Genomic DNA, 18,954 nt, shown 5'->3' on the forward strand with positions numbered 1-18,954 from the left:
CTCTTTTTCCGTAACAATACGTAAGTTTTAAGGTCGAATTAAGCCTATAAGACGGATCATGTAGAATATGTATTATATATGATCCAACAGAAGTCACCAAATTCTAACCCACATTAATAAAACAATTCATTAAATTCATTGGCTATGTACTTCAAGACTATTTTTATACTAAATAGTTTAATTTTTTTCTCCAATTTACTTAAATTTATTTCTTTCTCTTACAGCTGGAACTAAAATTGATGTTTCCACGGTTTTAGCTGTTTTTTATATAGTTGTAAAAATATTAAACTGTTTCTAGCTCGTACTATTGAATTTGTAATACTGTTTAAAATTTTACATCAGTGCTGTGAAAAATTGATTGACAATCAGCATTTAAAAAATTATAATGAAATAGTGGTTGATATAGGTGGGAGGTGCAGAGTCAGTCTGAGAGGAGACATTCTTTGTAGTAGTGTGTGTACGTCCGGTAATGGTGAGGGCAGTGGAGTAGTGGTTAGTCACAAAGTCTGTAGAACAGCTGACCGGACATTTCTCATGTCACGATAACGAACAAATATGTGGTTAATGTATGTCGAGCTGATCTCGGCCACTCTTGTTGGTTTATCAATGAACTGCGCTAAATCAGATCTCAGCTACTAATTCAAATACGAATCTGGTGCAATATTGATTTTGAATAAATCTATATTTACGTCGTTAGGCGTATTTATAAATAGATAATATGTATTATCTATTTGTATCATTATTGTTGCATAAAACTTCTATTTAATACAAAACACAATCCAGATCACTGTAAAACGTTTTATATACGGCCATCGTATTGATATAAATTAGTGAAACCTATACTAATTCTGTATACGTCATATAAGAAAATGAATAAAGACATGTGGACTTTATACTCGTATTAACATACATTGTCAACCCGTCGTGCTTATTTCTACGTGTTTCTGTTACAAACGTTTCCCTCAATAGTGTATAATTCCTCTTATTCACTCAACCAACACTCCGCCAGTACAACTCAACTCGTATTAACCGATAATGAGTCATGGATTTTATTAAACATCCATGATAATAAAATCATGGATGTTTAAAAAACACATAATATTAGCATTAATTGTTTTTATCATTCCATTCCCAAAAAACATTTTGATGTTACGAAAAAATATAGAAAACTGTACACTCAACAACGCCACATATACAATTTCTATCATAATAAATATTAGTTTCATCGCCAACATTAAGCCGCGCCGTTCTCCTTGATGGTGCTTCGAACGTCTACTCGGTGTTTTAATTGGGGGGATAAATATATATACGCGTGCAAACATTTATAATTGCTATTAACTTTTAAATATGCTACGAATCCTTTTTTTTATCCCAATATCCAAAAGAAGGAATTTTTAGACGAAGATTATGTTGTATTTCCTATACAAATGGAAAATGTTTACTATACAAGCAACATAATTTGATAAACACTATTAAATATCTAGGTGAATCATATGTGCATATACGTACACACTTACATACCTAATCCTACGTACATACATACATTAATAGGCAATACGTTTACTACGTCTAGGCAATAAATGATTAGTATTTGAAATTATGGTTGTAGTTACATAGGACTTGAGTTTATAAAAATTAACTAAATATCTAAACTATAAAGAAAATAACTATGTAATTTTTACCTTAAGAAGTTAATATATTATGGAATATATGTTTAAATGATAAGTAAGGAAAATAATACTTAAATTATATTTATAGGGACATTTTTTGGTCTTCATAAATGAGTTTTTGCAGTTACAAATAGGTAAAGAATAAAAAAACTAATCTTAAATCTAAGATAACTACATAAGGTATAACTGTATTTACATAGAAACGAACACGATTTTAAATTAAAAGTGTTCCTAGGCATTTAAATAAACGTAAAATAAAATTTATAAGAATATTATTAACTAAAAAAACACATAATAACTATTTTTAGGATTTCAATTTATAGTAAATGCAACATAACAAATTAAAGGATTTTTAACGACTTCTAACTAAGAAAACATTACAAACCTTACATATATACATTATTAGGTTATTTAAACTGCATACTGAAGGGAAAAGAAAAAGAAAAGAATAAGAAAAATATATTCACATTTACTGATCAAGATAACAAAATATACGTAGCAAGGAAAAATAACTAATACTTTTTTCATACTCAATTACTTAAAACAGTTAAAACTATTGGTAATTAAAAATTATGATACACAATCCACCAGATGTAAAAATTTCAAATTATAAAATGTACAAAATTTAAGAGTAGTAAAAATAGTTCAGTATAACTATAAAAGAATATATTAGCGTATGTATAAATTGAAAAATTTATAATTCATATTAGTAAAAATTATATTTTTATGAAATACATATATATATATTTAAGATTTTTGCAATATTATACCTTTATTGACTACATTATTAATAATGAATTTATTTAAAACTTAAATCATAGTTAGATTAAAGCTGTTACTTAAATTACTCACAATACCTACAAAAGAGCTCAGTAATATTTGTCAAGGTCCTCGAGTCAGGTCCAATAAATCAGTAGGTTTTGTCTCTATTATTTTGCCATTAAAATATACAGCGAAATGCAGATTCGTCCGCCGTTGCAGACTTCTGGCCCTTCCCAAGACCACCTTGTTGTGACCAGTGAGATGTTCGTTCACATATCAAGTACAAGTTACTGTCAGGAAGCTAGTTGATATTTATAACGCACTGATGTTCCTCTTCTTCCTTGCCGCAAACTGCCAATCTTTCTTCACTCTCCTCGAAATCAACTTCACTGTGATATGTGGATGGATCATTATTTTGTAAACACAAGTGTTGCCTGTGTGCGACCGAGATATCATCTGATTTCATATTGATTTTGATAGTCCACGCCAGTTGATGAAGCACCAAGCACTTATCCGTCCTAGGGGTGAGAGGGAACCATGTCTATGTTACAGGCCCAGCCATATCGGAATTTAACTAAAAATACCACAATTTATTACTTATTTTGTACACATTTTTACAGTAGTATCATAATTTGTACTCAATATACTTAACCCTTTGAAGCACAGTGGCATCATAGTTGAAACCACCTATGTTTTTATTTCTATTCCTTTCCCCGCATAGTGGTGCATATACGAAACCACCTTCCAGAAAGTGATTTAGGACGCATTCTAGCGGCAAATTACGTAACCGCTCCACTAGATTCGCCCAAATCCCGGCAGGAGCGTTGTTTGCCACGACTGGGTGAAAGAAGAGTCCATGCCTTGACTGAGTGTGACATATTTGTATTTCTTTTGTGCTTTGATCACTTTTGGTAAGTACAAACATATATTTTTCAGTATAAATGTACTTAAATATATACATATAAACTATAATAATTAGATTTGAGATGCCAGGGCGAATAAATATTAGGCGTTATTGTGGTGGTTTCACCACATGACCACCATGCATTTGGGGTCGGCCGTCGTTTATACTACGTACCAGTTGCTAAACCTGTTTTATATTGTTATTTTTACTATATAAAAACTACTTATTACATTTTTTACAAAACTGCTTATTGATTTCAGGGGGGTACTATAACCATGGAGAACAAATCCCATAGAGGCTTGGCTGGCGGAAACTGAAGACATCCCCATCTGACCCTGAATCAGAGGACGACGAAGATCAAGTATACCCGGATGTTTGCTGAAGGAATATACACAGTTTGCAAAAAATGGAATCTTAGAGGTAGATTTATTTGGACCTAGCCCAAACAGCTGAAGGTAATGAAATCCCGATTTTAATTATTAATGAAAATGACTTTCAAGATAATCATAGTGCAGAGGGGGTAGAGCCTGGCATTCCCGAAGGTAATGCAGTCTTGGACGTTCAAAAATCAGCCTATGGACGTTCAATTTGATGAGGACTCTGAGCCTTTGGCTAACAGACTTTACAAAGATAGTGTTACGTGGTATCAAAAGTACTACTCACCCAATAAGTTCGTATGATTTCAATGAACGCACAGGTCCCCTAATTGACGCTTCAACCCCAGTTGATGTGTTTTCAGCTCTTTTTCCCGACGATCTAGTTGACAAAACTTTGTGTTTGAAACCAATGTTTACGCTACCCAAATAGGTGGGGGCGTTATCAGATTTCCAACAACAAGGAAAGAAATGAAAGTGTTTCTAGGCCTAAATATCCTAATGGGAATAAAAAAACTTCCTCCTACCGTGATTACTGGTCTTCAGAGGCAGATTTGAGAGATGACTACATATCTTCATACATGTCTGTGAACAGATTTGGCTGGCTTTTAACAAATTTACATATAAACAATAATAATGACATGCCCGAACGAGATTCTCCTAATTATGACAAACTATATAAGATCAGGCCTCTCCTAAACAAGGCTTCAAGAAAACCTACAAAGCATGCTATGCTCCATCTCGATTTCAATCAATTGATGAGAGCATGATTCCATTCAAAGGTCGGAGTGGAATCAAGCAATATATGCCAGATAAGCCAACCAAACGTGGGTACAAAGTTTGGGTGAGGGCTGATGAAAAAGGCTTTATCAGCCAATTTTCAAATCTACGAAGGTAAAAGGGCTGGGAATAGTTGAAAAGAATCTTGGGCAAAGGGTAGTAACAGAACTCACTGAAGAATTAGTAAATAAGAATTATGTAATATATTGTGACAATTTTTTTAGCTCAGTCAATCTAATGATTTACTTACAGAAAAACAATATTCAAGCTTGTGGTACAACAAGAGCTGACAGACAATTTTTTCCAAAAGAGTGTTTGCCTGAAGGGAAACATATGAATCAAGGAGAACATGACTTCATGTCAACTATGACTGGAATTGTAGCTGTCGAATGGAAAGACAAGAGAGGTATCTACTTTCTTTCTAATTACCACAATCCTAACGAAGTGACAACTGTAAACAGAAAACAGGCAAACGGTGAAATTGTAGCTGTTCCATGCCCTATATTAGTTAAAGGACTACAATGCTCACATGGGCTATGTCGATAAGGCAGACATGTTGAAATCTACCTACTCAATAGATCGCAAGTCCAAAAAGTGGTGGCACAGAATCTTCTGGCACTTTCTGGACACAAACATAGTAAACTCTTTTTATCATATTTTCAATGCTATCCCAGGGAAAACCACTGACACTAAAAGAGTTTAGGAGAAGCGTGTCAAAAGCCCTTCTGGGAGTACCTCGTGGGAAGAAACTAAAGGAAGACGAAGTTCTTCAACTCCAATCAACAACTACAAACCCAAAGGTTCCACAAGAACTTCGTTTTACGGAAAATGCACACATGCCAGTAAGAGGAACGTCTCGACGTTGTGCTCAATGCTCCAGCAAAGAAGAAGTTCATCGGTCGAAATGGGTATGTGAAAACGTGTGGTGTTGCCCTTTGTTTGAGTGAACTAAAAGATTGTTTCCGAGCCTATCACCGAAAGGAAATAAATAAAAAAGTGTCCACATATGAAGTAATAATAACATTATCAACACAATCAGTTTTGGATTGTTAGAATAGTCATTTATTGATTGTATTAATAAATAAAAGTTGGTGGAGAAAATTTAATTTTATTTGCATACACCCAAAGACCGTACTTGCATAGTGGTTATGCAGTGAAACCACCTCAAAAAATATAATATAAATTATGATTGACAAAATCTAAAAATAAATGTACTGTACTTACAAAGGTTATTTCTATAGGGAAACAATATAAAATCACTAAAATATTCATTTTTTGTAAAACGTGCTTCAAAGGGTTAAAAGTTATTTACAAAAGTTAGTGGACGGGCCAATGACATGCTAGCCCGGCCTTGCTTGAATTTCACGAAAATAATAATATCATGACTGAGTACTCATTTTACACTAATTTTTACAGCATTATCAGAATTTGTATCCGATATAGTAAAAGGTTATTAACAAAAACGTAGTGGCCTGGCGAGTGACATGTCCGGTGAACCTTATTGGAATTTCATGGCATGGTGGAAAATCATGAAAAAATTATACCATGATTTAGTACTCACTTAGTAATAATTTGTACAGAAGTATCAGAATTTTCACCCAGAGCAGAAAATAGTTATCAGCAAAATGTAGTGGCCACACCATGTCGCTGGGCCGTTCATCTTGGAATTTCACGAACATACTCAATACTATGATTTAGTACTCTCTGTATACTAATTGCTGCAGCTGTATCATAGTTCATACCAAACAAAGTAAACAGTTTTTAACACAAACTATTATTCCGGCTGGCGAATGCCCGCAATACCATTTTGGAGTTCATACTGTTGGTGAAATTTCAGAAAACTTTTTTTGCCACGATAGAGCACTCATGTAAGTACTAATTTTTACAAAAAATTTAATATATATATTTTTTTTTTATTTTGAAAGAAAGAAACTTTATTTCTCACAAATAAAAATTACAGATACGATTTTTATACAATTTTACAAACTAACCAAAAAACATTACATTTACTTACACATAAACAATACATACATATGCAACTAAAACTACTATAACACTATCACTATGAGAAATAAAGAGAAAAAAACTCCAAGGCAAAGCCTGTTTGGAGTAATAAATATCATAAAATTAACAGAAAACTAGCAGCTTTACAAACAGTACAGTAATATTTTTAGTAAAACTTATTTATTTTTTACTCTACATAAAGTTCGTGATAAACACAACTAAATTAATAAAAAATCTTAACTATACATAAAATAATCAACTAAGCCTAAATGTAAAAAATTAAACAAATAAACATGGAGAGCACAATGAACACAACCAGAACATTAATTAAATTATGCATTATTATCATTATTGGAAACAGATTACATGGAAAGGAAAAATCTCATTTTAAACATTAATTTTAAAAAGTACTTCTTCAATATCCTTCATTGACAATAGCCACTTTTTAAGCTGTTTTAGAAAAATATTAATTGAATACTGACTCTTTATATGCTGTGGTATCAGATTAAAACGTTTTGGTGCTAAATAAATAAAAGTTTTTGTAAAGAAAGTATTTGAAGGTTTTGGTACTAATGAGTCTTCTGCATTTCTTAATTTAAGTTTAAATTTATTTGTTGACTTATGATTTTTGCTTCTCAAGAAAAATATTTTTAAAACTTTAAAAACGAACATATATCTTAACGGAAGAATATTCAATCTCAAAAACAAAGGGTAGGATGATTCAGTTTTCTTTCTTTTCATGATTATTCTTATAAAATGTTTTTGAACTGTTATTATAGGCTTTAAATTAGTTATGTACGTTCCTCCCCAGCACGATATAGCATATTCCATCCTACTGTTCACCAGGGAGAAGTATATCATTCTTAACAATTTAGTATCACACATATTTTTCAAATAATAGAAGATTCTTATTATATTATTTAGTTTTTGTTTAAGTTTTGAAATATGAGTTTTCCAGTTTAAATCTAAAATATACCCAAGAAATAAAAAAGTTACTGGCAAAAAATTTGCTTGGGCCAGCGATGTTCTTAAGTCGATTGTAGCTTTACCCCATTATTTTAAAAATATAATAACTAAAACTTTTCAATGGACCAAAGATGTTTTACGACAACTACGATTTAATTAGTAAATAATATAATCTACATCACTATACTAGTATTGTAGTACCTGGTTGGTATGTTCAGAATCAGTACCAGTATTCAGAATCAGTGTCAGAATATCATACATTATTTTATAAAATATGTCACGGTTAATGAAAAGACACTTCTGATATGTTTTTAGTAAAAATATATTAGGAACATACTATGGAGAAATTTTTTTGGGTCAATTATCTATATACACTGATATAGTCGATTATATTGAAATTTTCTATGAGCTATCTGAATTGTTATATTTTTGGAAAATGTGTTATGAAATGAAACAGTTCATGTAGTAGTAAATATTTACAGTTTAAATGAAATTGTTAAATAAATATCCATACAAAATATTAATGTACAAGAAAACATCATGTACATTCAAAACAAACATCGTTTAATAAAAGTTACAATTCAATTTTGTAATATCTATTCCAAATATAAACTTATTTAAATTTTAAAATTTAATATAATTATTAGATAAAATAGGAAAACACACCACATTGAAACCAGACAAGATTGACTTTGAACTCAGCGTAATTAAGATGTTGAGTAAATTTTAAATATATTTTATATGTACTATAATATAAACATTTACAATTCACAGATTAATGACTCCCCATCAGGAGAAAATATTAGAGTTTATAAAACAAACATTAATAACATGCATGTGGATGCTTAGTTAAAACCTTTTAAAATTAGCAAATTCGTAATAAAACACACCAACAAGAATGAAAAAAAAAAACAAATAAATAAGCTTCTGTAACAATGATTCAAGATAAAAATATAAAATAATTAAAAACGAGCAGGACAATATAAAGTATTAGATAGAAATAAAAATACTACAAAAATGTGATATATATTTTCCTCTTTGATTAAACAACAAGTATGATTTCGTCTATGTAAAATTTAAACCACAAAAAAAATAAAGGAATATATTTTAAAATGGAATACAATACAATAATATCCAATACTAAATAATTAATATTATTTTAACTTAGGGCAATTAGTGGACAGTCAAATATACGAAACGGCGTACAAGTTATATAGCCTCTGTTATATAAAAAACACGTAATTTTTAATCAATAATTTTGTATGTAACGTATATATATATATATATATATATATATATATATATATATATTATGCATTATATGTATATATAATGGTATTCAAAAAGTAATGATAGAAGTAGAGATTAAGCGCAACATACAAAATACAAACTAAAGATGTTTAAACATTACGAAATTAATTATATTCTTTAATACATTTCTGGAGAGCCGTAGGAATTTTAAGCAGTGATGATTATGATTCAACAATACATACCTCAACAAGACAGGTTGCTGATGCACTAGGATATACATTGCACTTTGTATATTGGGTATCATCTTACGTCTCCCATGCGTCATTGACAAACGCGTTGTATTGTCCAACTTTGTCAATACTTGAAATGATATTGTATTAATCATTGTCTTGATCCTATACTCTGATGCTCTGCCTCGGTCATTACTTAATGCTATTTTCACTTCGTCTTTCGCGATTACTTTTACTTGCCTTTTACCAGTGAGCTTTTTCAAGGTTTAGTTTCAATAAACTTTTAACGGATGATTGTCCTAAAAAATAAAATAAAATATAAACAAACAAAAAGAGAGTAACTTAATTTAAAGTGAAGAATGCATAGACCGATCATAATAAACAGAGCAATCAATATAAGATATATAAAATGAAAACTTACTTTTGGTGCTCGGAATGATTGATGTCAATATATTCGGTATAACTTCTTCAGCAAACTTTACAGCTAGCTTCGATTTCGACATAATACTTTCCATTGTCATTTACTTGTGCTTATTTGAATACTAAACAACAGTTACACTAAGTAACCAACTAAAAATGTTCGTCACTTTGTGTGTCCAAACATTAGTTGTTAGTCCGTTGTACTTTTTGTGGTATGCTTTTCTTTTATAGCGATTAGTAACTTTTTATTACTGTGGGTATTACTTCTGTAAAAAATTATGAATAAATGATTCCTAAGTTGTTGCATAAAAGTTTTTTACCAACGGCATGAAATCTAACATGGTATAATAGGCATGTAGCTGGCCTGACCACTACGTTTTTGTTCATCACTTTTTACTGTGTAGGATAAAAATTATGATACTGCTAGTAAAATTAGTACAAAATGAATACAACCTTTTTGATGGTAACTGTTTATTTAAAAATGTTGATAGTGTTGTTTAAATTAGTACAAAATGAGTACTAAATCGTGGTATAAATTTATTTATGGACTTCCGACATGGCCGGGCCAGCAACATGGACATCACGTTGGCATTACGGGAGTGCTGATCCGCCGCCCGCAAGCTCGCTTTCAGTATCCGAATATAAAATAGAACTTTGAGGAGACTTGTATTAATTATGCACTTAACGAACGCAATACATATACAACATTTATTTTATAGTAAGATACATAACATAAATTGGTAAACAAATTTTAATACCAATTTTATATTGTACAAAAAAAGCAATTAGGCAAGTATTCCGTCTAAGAAGGTTCTAAGGAAAAAACATTTGTTAATTCATGGTCTTAACCTCCACTGAAAATGACATCGATTAGGTAATATGAATTTGGAGAAAATTAAAGAATGCCAGGGCCAAATGTGTTTATAAACAGGGATGGGAAATACTCATATACTGAGCAAACAACAGCCACTCAGAGCTAATGGTGTGGTCTTCTGTCGACATCTTATCAGTTAACAAAACCCATTACTACTCAGTCAGCGTAGTGTGTGTATTTTAGATTAAACTATAACATAATTTTCTTCACTTCAAGTTTTGGAATATTATTTGAAATAACTCCCTAATGGAATGGTATTATTTTGACTTTATACATTTTATACAGATGTTTGCGTGTGTTAATACATTAGTGTAAATTAAATCTCATTATTTGGTTTTAGGTAACAGTAATTAGGCAATACAATATACTACGAAATATGATTGGATTTACTATAATAAACATTAAAAATGATGTATTTACCACTTTAACATAATAAGTACCTGATTGCAATTGTGAACAGAATGAGTAAAGAAATGAATACCAATATTGTAAACTATGAAAACAAGTTTCTTAAATATATGCTATGGACGACTATTAAAAGGTTTCCAGTTAGATTGATGTTAGTCTTAATTTTCAATCGTACAGTATTTGATTATAAACATTACTGATAATTTAGCGTAGTTCTGGTAAAAAACTGAACTCAGTTGAAATTGGCTGATTACATGTTAGTTTATAAAATTGTAGTTTTAAAAGTATACAGTGCATAGACATGGTTTACATTGTATAGACTGAGAAATTATGATCCATATTGTAACAGATGATTTCATTATACCAACGTCTTGAATATAAAAAAGATTATTTACATAGAAGAGAAGATTTATAGTTTTCTCTCTTGTTTCAAATATTTATTCGTGTGATATTTTCCATTATGTATTTTAAATATAGATAAAATGTATCATTAAAATTATAATATCGATAAATTAGCACAAGCTTAATTAAAATTTACTTATGAGTTCACCTTGAAAAAATGCGTTTCTTTCTGTAAAATGTAAAAAGTAAACTATAAACAAATTACTTACAGATATTTAGTCTCCAATCTTCTTTCTAGCTTTAAAATTCCACAGAACTGTCCATTTAATACCATATTCAAGAGAGAATATAACCTGACACAAGTATATACACAATATTTGTACATCTTAACCCACTTGTTCAAACCGTCCAAAATATATACAGGGTGTTTAAAAGTATGGGTACGGCTTAATATTTTAAAAAACCATAGGAGATAACATCTATAAACTTTGCACAGTCTCATATGGCTATGTAAACTATTTTTTCTTGGTATTACCATGACATACCAACCATAGGGGACGGCCCACAGAGGAAAACATGGAAATCTTAAATTGAAGCATGGGTCGAGTGATACCTCATTTGAAAGAGCTCACTTAGTACAGTTGAATGCCGCAAACCGCATCTCAAAAGGTTTATAAAATCAGAAATGGCGGGTTGTTTTAGGTACACATTGTGAAGTACATTATGCGCTGCCATTTCTGACTGGATCGTCGTATTCTGATGCGGTAGGCGGCGTTTCACTCTACTACCCAATGTGTTTTCACTGACTTTTATTAATTAACAAATTATGTCATACAATTATAACACAATAAATAAAACTAAAAAACATCAGTATTTATTATATATCACTCGACCCACGCTTCAATTTAAGATTTCCATGTTTTCCTCTGTGGGCCGTCCCCCATTGTTGGTATGTCATGGTAATACCAAGAAGAAATAGTTTTACATAGCCACATGACACTGTGCAAAGTTTATAGATGATATCTCCTATGGTTTTTAAAATTATTAAGCCGTACCCGTACTTTTCAAACACCCTGTATAAAGCATGACGAACATTTGTGTTAGAGATTAAAATGTACCTATTCAGGTTTAACGAGATTTGATGTAGAATTTTAATTAAATTATGTAACGGTGCTAAATATATAAAGCATGACGAACATTTGTGTTAGAGATTAAAATGTACCTATTCAGGTTTAACGAGATTAGATGTAGAATTTTAAATTAATTATGTAACGGTGCTAAATATATAAAGCATGACGAACATTTGTGTTAGAGATTAAAATGTACCTATTCAGGTTTAACGAGATTAGATGTAGAATTTTAATTAAATTATGTAACGGTGCTAAATATATATAAAGCATGACGAACATTTGTGTTAGAGATTAAAATGTACCTATTCAGGTTTAACGAGATTAGATTTAGAATTTGATATACCGTAAATTATGTAATTTCTTTTCATATAAAGTCAGCGCCTTCATTTTTTATTTCTTAATATCTAAGAACTGCCTGATCGTCATATCGAGATAATGAAAGGGATATTTTAAACAATTATAAAACATGTCAAATATATAAAGCATGACGAAAAATTTGTTAGAGATTAAAATATACCTATTCAGGAAATTTAACGAGATTAAATCGGTGGAATTTTAATCGTAAATTACTGTTGAACGGTAACCTAAATACGCGCTGTGCTGCGATAGGACTATGGCATGTCATACATAATTTGAGTTTTGTGTTGCTGTTTAACAATGATCTTTCACATTTTATTTGTGCTCAAAATAGGTTACGTTGTATAAATATTACTTTGAATTTTAGAGATTAAAATCACTCTTGTACTTGGCGTTATTTTAATTCCAAGATATCTAAAATATCAATATAAGAGAATGCACTGGTCCAAAGTATTATTTAAAAGTATTAGTTTGCCTCTTATGCTAATTAAAGTATATTACAATAGTTTTAAATATTTTTATGTGTTTTCTTTAGAATGACGACAAAGAAATGTTTTTAGATAGTGTTCTAGTTAATATACATAAAGCCTAATTTTGTAAATTAAGGAGGACTGGATGATGATTAATCATCGAATGTGTGATTCATTATTTTAAAAAGTAACATGCAAAACAGGACTTTATCAGAGGTATTCCAATAAGGTTTGCTATTAAAAATGTACTTTATGCTTTTGTAGTAGTTAGTTTTTAACGGTGCTAAATATATAAAGCATGACGAACATTTGTGTTAGAAGTTTTGACTTGGAAGTAATGTGAATTACTATAAAAATTCAGGGTCCCTACTATCTGTGAATATGAGATTTTTATCTACAATTTCTTATCATTAATTTCACTTGCATAACATCTGATTAAGATTGTGCAACTGAAATACAAATGACTGATAGAAGGGGGCATGATAATAGCATTACCTCAGGGACTACAAATTTAGAGGCAGTAACTACAAAAAATAAGATGAGTACGAGGAATAAGTAGAGTTACAAGTGCAAAAGTCAACAAAGAAGTTTTTTTTATTTAAACAAAGAACTTTTTGAATTGAGCCTTGATAAAAACAATGTAGCTTTTATATACATGTTTATTTTTTATCACTTTTTAATGCATGGATACCAAACAGGATTCGTCTTTCTATTTAGGTTTGTACCACCTAAGTATTAAAGTTATAAATTCCAAAAATAATAAAAGTTTTACTAACAAATTAGAGCAAGCCATGCATTGGAGTGTTGAGCACCCTTAAACAAATCCTAAAAATCTAGGGGGACGAGTTAAAAGTAACAGTAAGGTGTGCTAACTGCACTAAAAATGGAAGCGTGTCTTCTTAATTACAATGAGGCAACACACTCAAAATTTTTAATGGACTACTATAAGAGACAATAAACATTGTTACAAACCTGTCTGATTGCAAATCCGATTATTTATTGGCCAATTCCATATGTAACATATCTAATAAGCTTCAGAATTTTCAATTAAAAGTTTTCATTACAAATATAATTGTAATTTTCTACATTATCATAAACTAAAGTGTTCCTTGTGACAGAGTAAGATCGAGATAGTGACCATACAGTTTTCCATTAAATCTGTGGTATAAGTAAGATAGTCGTGTGCGTAAAGTCCTATTTACAAGATGCCTGTTATTTGAAGACACAATTTTGTGCGATAAATTCAATAAAAATTATAAAGTAATTTTTCCTTCTACTATTAGTTAGAAGTTACATAAATAATATTTTACACGTACAATAATTTATGGACCATTGAGTTAGACGTGTGGATTTCTTTAATTTTATCTCCAGAGATTAAACTTATTATATCACATGCGCACATTAATTTCTTAGTATTTTTAAAGACTATGAAAGGTTCTCTAATGACGAGGAAGAATATAGATAACGGCGATTATGTTTAAATAAAACAAGATCACAGATATAAGGATATTATTACATATATAAGAAACCACATTTAATAAACATAAACTAGTGTAACAGGGACACATAGTATTAGCAGCTTTTATCTCTTTAAGACGTGAATAAATGCTGAAATCGTATATACGGATAATTGTTGCTTTTTGTCTGAATTACAATAATAAACTCAATGTTTGTTGCTTCGATAATGCCAATATAGTTTCCTAATAACATATGTCAACATATATCCAGAGTTAAGCTTCTATTCCTGGTTACATAAAGTAAGAAAGCGTTGTCACAAAGCGAAGTTTACTTTCGGCTAGGGTCGCACTAGAGAAAGCTACTTTAACACTGAACCGAGCGGAAAGCCGCTTGACGTGCGATCTTCACTGTCCCTTGAGATCGAACTTTATGAGCTTAGTGGAGTATCATTTTATGCTTAATGTTAGCTTTAGTCTTTTCTACGTAACTCCACACTTTAGAGGGGTATAAGATTTAGTTCATTAATATACTTCCAGGTTAATGTATACTGAAATAATAACCTTTATATACTATATTAAACGTAATCGCCAGTAATGAACATAATGGTAGCAAAATAAAAAGTTAAAAATGTTTCATAAATAATAAATATTTATCAATGTTTTATTGACCTGGCAGTTTTTTCACGTTTTAGTGTAGGTAATATTGAATGCTTTTGTTTGTTATGCCATTTAGAGGAAATAATTATAATATTTCATTCACAGGTATTTGAAAGATTATTAACGGTACTTATTTACCTCGATTACCATCCATATAAATACGTGTAGACTATTATCAGATGTTTTTCACAAAATCTGTTGTAATAAAAAGGTCATAACGACTGGGACCAAGCACGGAACACCACTGCTATCGTTCACTAGGAAAAGTGGAAAAAACTATAATTTTAATTACTATAAACTTTTCCGATATTCACAAAATAAGAGTCTCTTAGCGGACCAGTGTTCATTTCCTGGCTTTCATCGGAATTATTCTACTTGAAATATGCCTGAAAATACTACAGGAAAAAAACGAAAATACCAACCAAACATCGTAATTATATCACCCTTTAATATTAAATTTCTAACTGATCAAAAAGGACGGATACAGATTGAAAAATTATCTTCTGAATTATATTTATGTTTATTTAGTATTAAAAAGACAAATAACAATTAACTAATGTGGACATATTAAATAATATTATTATATAAGGCATTAATATTCTACTAAAATTTTCATTCACATGAAGTCGTAAACAATTCCTGAACTAACCTGTAGTTTTTAGATTTAAACGTAGTAATGGATCCTCAAACTAAATATTTGGAATGTTAAAACCAGTAAATATTAGTGAATGCACTAATAAAATACATGTATTCTCACTCAACATTATTATTGATCACAAGTTTTAGTATTGTTTATCTGTCTGTAATTCTGTAAGGAAACGTATAACACTGATTCCTGAAGCAACATGATAGTTAATTTCATTTTTAACAAATAAAAAATTTAAAAAAAACCTCTGTACATTAAGATTGACTTTATGTTTTAAATTGGGTGAGTTTGTTACATTATATTTTATAAGGTAAGGTAGTCGATAGCAATGAATACAATACTATATAATCAACACATAAACCATAATTAGTGTATAATAAAAGTCTAAAATCTTAAATTTTTGATTTGAATACCTTTTTTAAAAATTAAGTATGTTACGTAACAGGAAAAAAAACCTGCTTAAAATATCAGTACAGTAATGGAGTATTAGTTCAATAATGTAATTATGATAAAAATATATTTTTAAATAACATAATTTTGATTACAGTATAAGTAAGATTTTGCAATCATAGGGTGCATCAGGTAAATTCTTAGATATATCTATTTCGTTAATCTGCTACGAAATAAAAATATATTGCTTCAGACTTGGTTGTGACGTAATGGGATGTGACTGTCGGAAGCTTACAATTTCTTAAGTCGGAACTCTCCACATTTAGCGCCAAGTTTTGATGACTCTTTCCTTGAGGTGGTTAAATGCCCTCGACAAAGTTAGGAAACCATTAATACGATGAGACTTCAAGTGGAAGAATATTTTAGTGACAATTTCATTTTTAGTGATACTAGTTATTTGCGAGTTTCTATTATTATTAAGCAGATTAACTCTGTAATCTTTATATCATGTGCATTATTTGTAATAATATGCACGTACAGTAAAGAAAACCAAAGTAATATTAGATTTTATAATAAGCCATATACGATTGAATAGCAAAATTTACATTTTAAGTCTGAATTTGTAAGTGAAATACACAAACAATAATTACATCAATGAAGGAATTTTTGAAATCTTATTTAAATCTTACCTAACTTAAATTGCTCACTAACATTAAAGTGTATAACATACACCTCACTGTTCTAAAGTATCCAGATGTACTTTTCCTTTGAAAACAATAATTATTATTTTATAAAATATTTACATCTATGTTATATTTTACGTAGTGACATATTTAAATTCATTTTACTTGCTTGTTGGTAAAAATAGGTAAGTTGGTGCATGCTGCAACGAGTTTTGTTTTGGCATGGCTTCAAATAATCCTTTGCGTCCTACATGATACTTTTAGTAGTCCTGGATTATGTAAAAAATGAACACGTATTAATTACATCATATGAAACCACTTTAGTAGACAATAACTCAGTTTAATTAATATGTATCTTTAGTTGCTTTCATGATATTATGTAAAATGGCAAGTACAAGTAAGTAAACAGTTCACGATATTATAAAAAAGCTACCTCTTGATAATATGAGCAAAACTTTTCAATACTTCTAATTGAAACTGTGTATTTTATAAAAATATACAGAATATTGATAAATGGAACAAAATAACGGTCAAGAGTGAACTTTACATAAATCTTAACAATACAAACTTCCTAATGACATTCAACAATATATACTCGTGTGTACATAATGACTTATAATTTCAATCTCAACCACTTCTGTTCAACCAACGTGAGTCACCCCTTTAAGGCGTTCAATCAGTACATAATTACTACAAGAAAGTGAATATACGCTTCCAGAAAAGGCTTATTGAAATACAAATTGAAAGAAGACATTCCCAACAGCATAGAAAAAATCAGCTATTTATTTAGAAGTTCTAAACCCAGCAAGCCAAATTTATTACTCAGAAAATATTACTTATAAAATTTTAATTGTTTCATATCAATATTAGACGAAACGGTAAATTTCGTCAGATCAGTGAAAATGTATAGGTAAATTTACCCACTTAAACGTGATAATATTACTTACTACACAGAAAATGAGATCAAGGATTTCCCATTGTAATTTACTGTTGATACATATTCAAAATATAAATTTCTAGATTGCATTATAAACATCTTTCGTTATATATATATATATATATATATATATATATATATATATATATATATATATATATTTTTTTCAATAAACATTGAATCACAAAAGTACTTGCTCCGCCGGGGCTCGAACCCGGATCTCTGACTTGCCGTGTGAATGTGCTAACATTACACCAAAGAGCCCTTACTTTTTACGATTCAATTAGTTTGTATGTGGCCGTATTTGTCACATATGCGTTTAAATAACCAAACTAACATATGATCGGAACACCAAATACCTGTCAAATGACTTTTGTTTACATTTATTAAATTTGTAAGTAAATTGTAAGTGGCAATAGCCTAATTTATTTTCAATGAACATTGAATCACAAAAAGTACTTGCTCCGCCGGGGCTCGAACCCGGATTTCTCACTTGCCGGTGAATAATTGAATCGTAAAAAGTAAGGGTTCGGTGGTGTAATGGTAGCACATTCACACGGCAAGTGAGTGATCCGGGTTCGAGCCCCGGCGGAGCAAGTACTTTTTGTGATTCAATGTTTATTGAAAATAAAACATTTGTAGATATTACTAAGAGAGCCATGCCTATCATTTAAATTATTCACCAACCTTTCATTGTTTTACAAACATTATGGAAAAGGTATGTTATCAATACCAGTTTTGAAAAGATATCTCAAATAAATGCTACAATGGAAGAAGTTCAATAAGCTTCCGAGTTAGATTTTTAATATGTTCTTAAGAATTATAGGGATTAAATTCACTTCCATTCGAGCACTTGGTTTTCGAATCGAAATATTGCTCTTAATATCTTCACATGACTGGATCACAACGTAAGGAGCTGTATGTTAACAAGAGACTGCACTTTCTAACTAACCTATAGTAATGATTGTATACACAATTATAATATACTTATAGCTTTACATCACAGTATGTGTGGTTTAGTATATTTTAATAACATGATTGCCCTTCCAGGATCTGAGGTAAAATAATTACCGAGGAAAGATTAAAATATTATTGTTTGAGGTAGAGAGTCGTTATGTTACAAAAAATCTCATCAGGCTCACTCCGTTTTACACGCCCCACAATCAGGCTTTATATCTACTCCTTGCATTTCAATATCTCTTTACTGAAGATGGTAAAACGTTTGCAATCTCTCTCAAACGC

This window comes from Homalodisca vitripennis, chromosome X, assembly GCF_021130785.1.
Source record: "Homalodisca vitripennis isolate AUS2020 chromosome X, UT_GWSS_2.1, whole genome shotgun sequence".
Classification (NCBI taxonomy): domain Eukaryota; kingdom Metazoa; phylum Arthropoda; class Insecta; order Hemiptera; family Cicadellidae; genus Homalodisca; species Homalodisca vitripennis.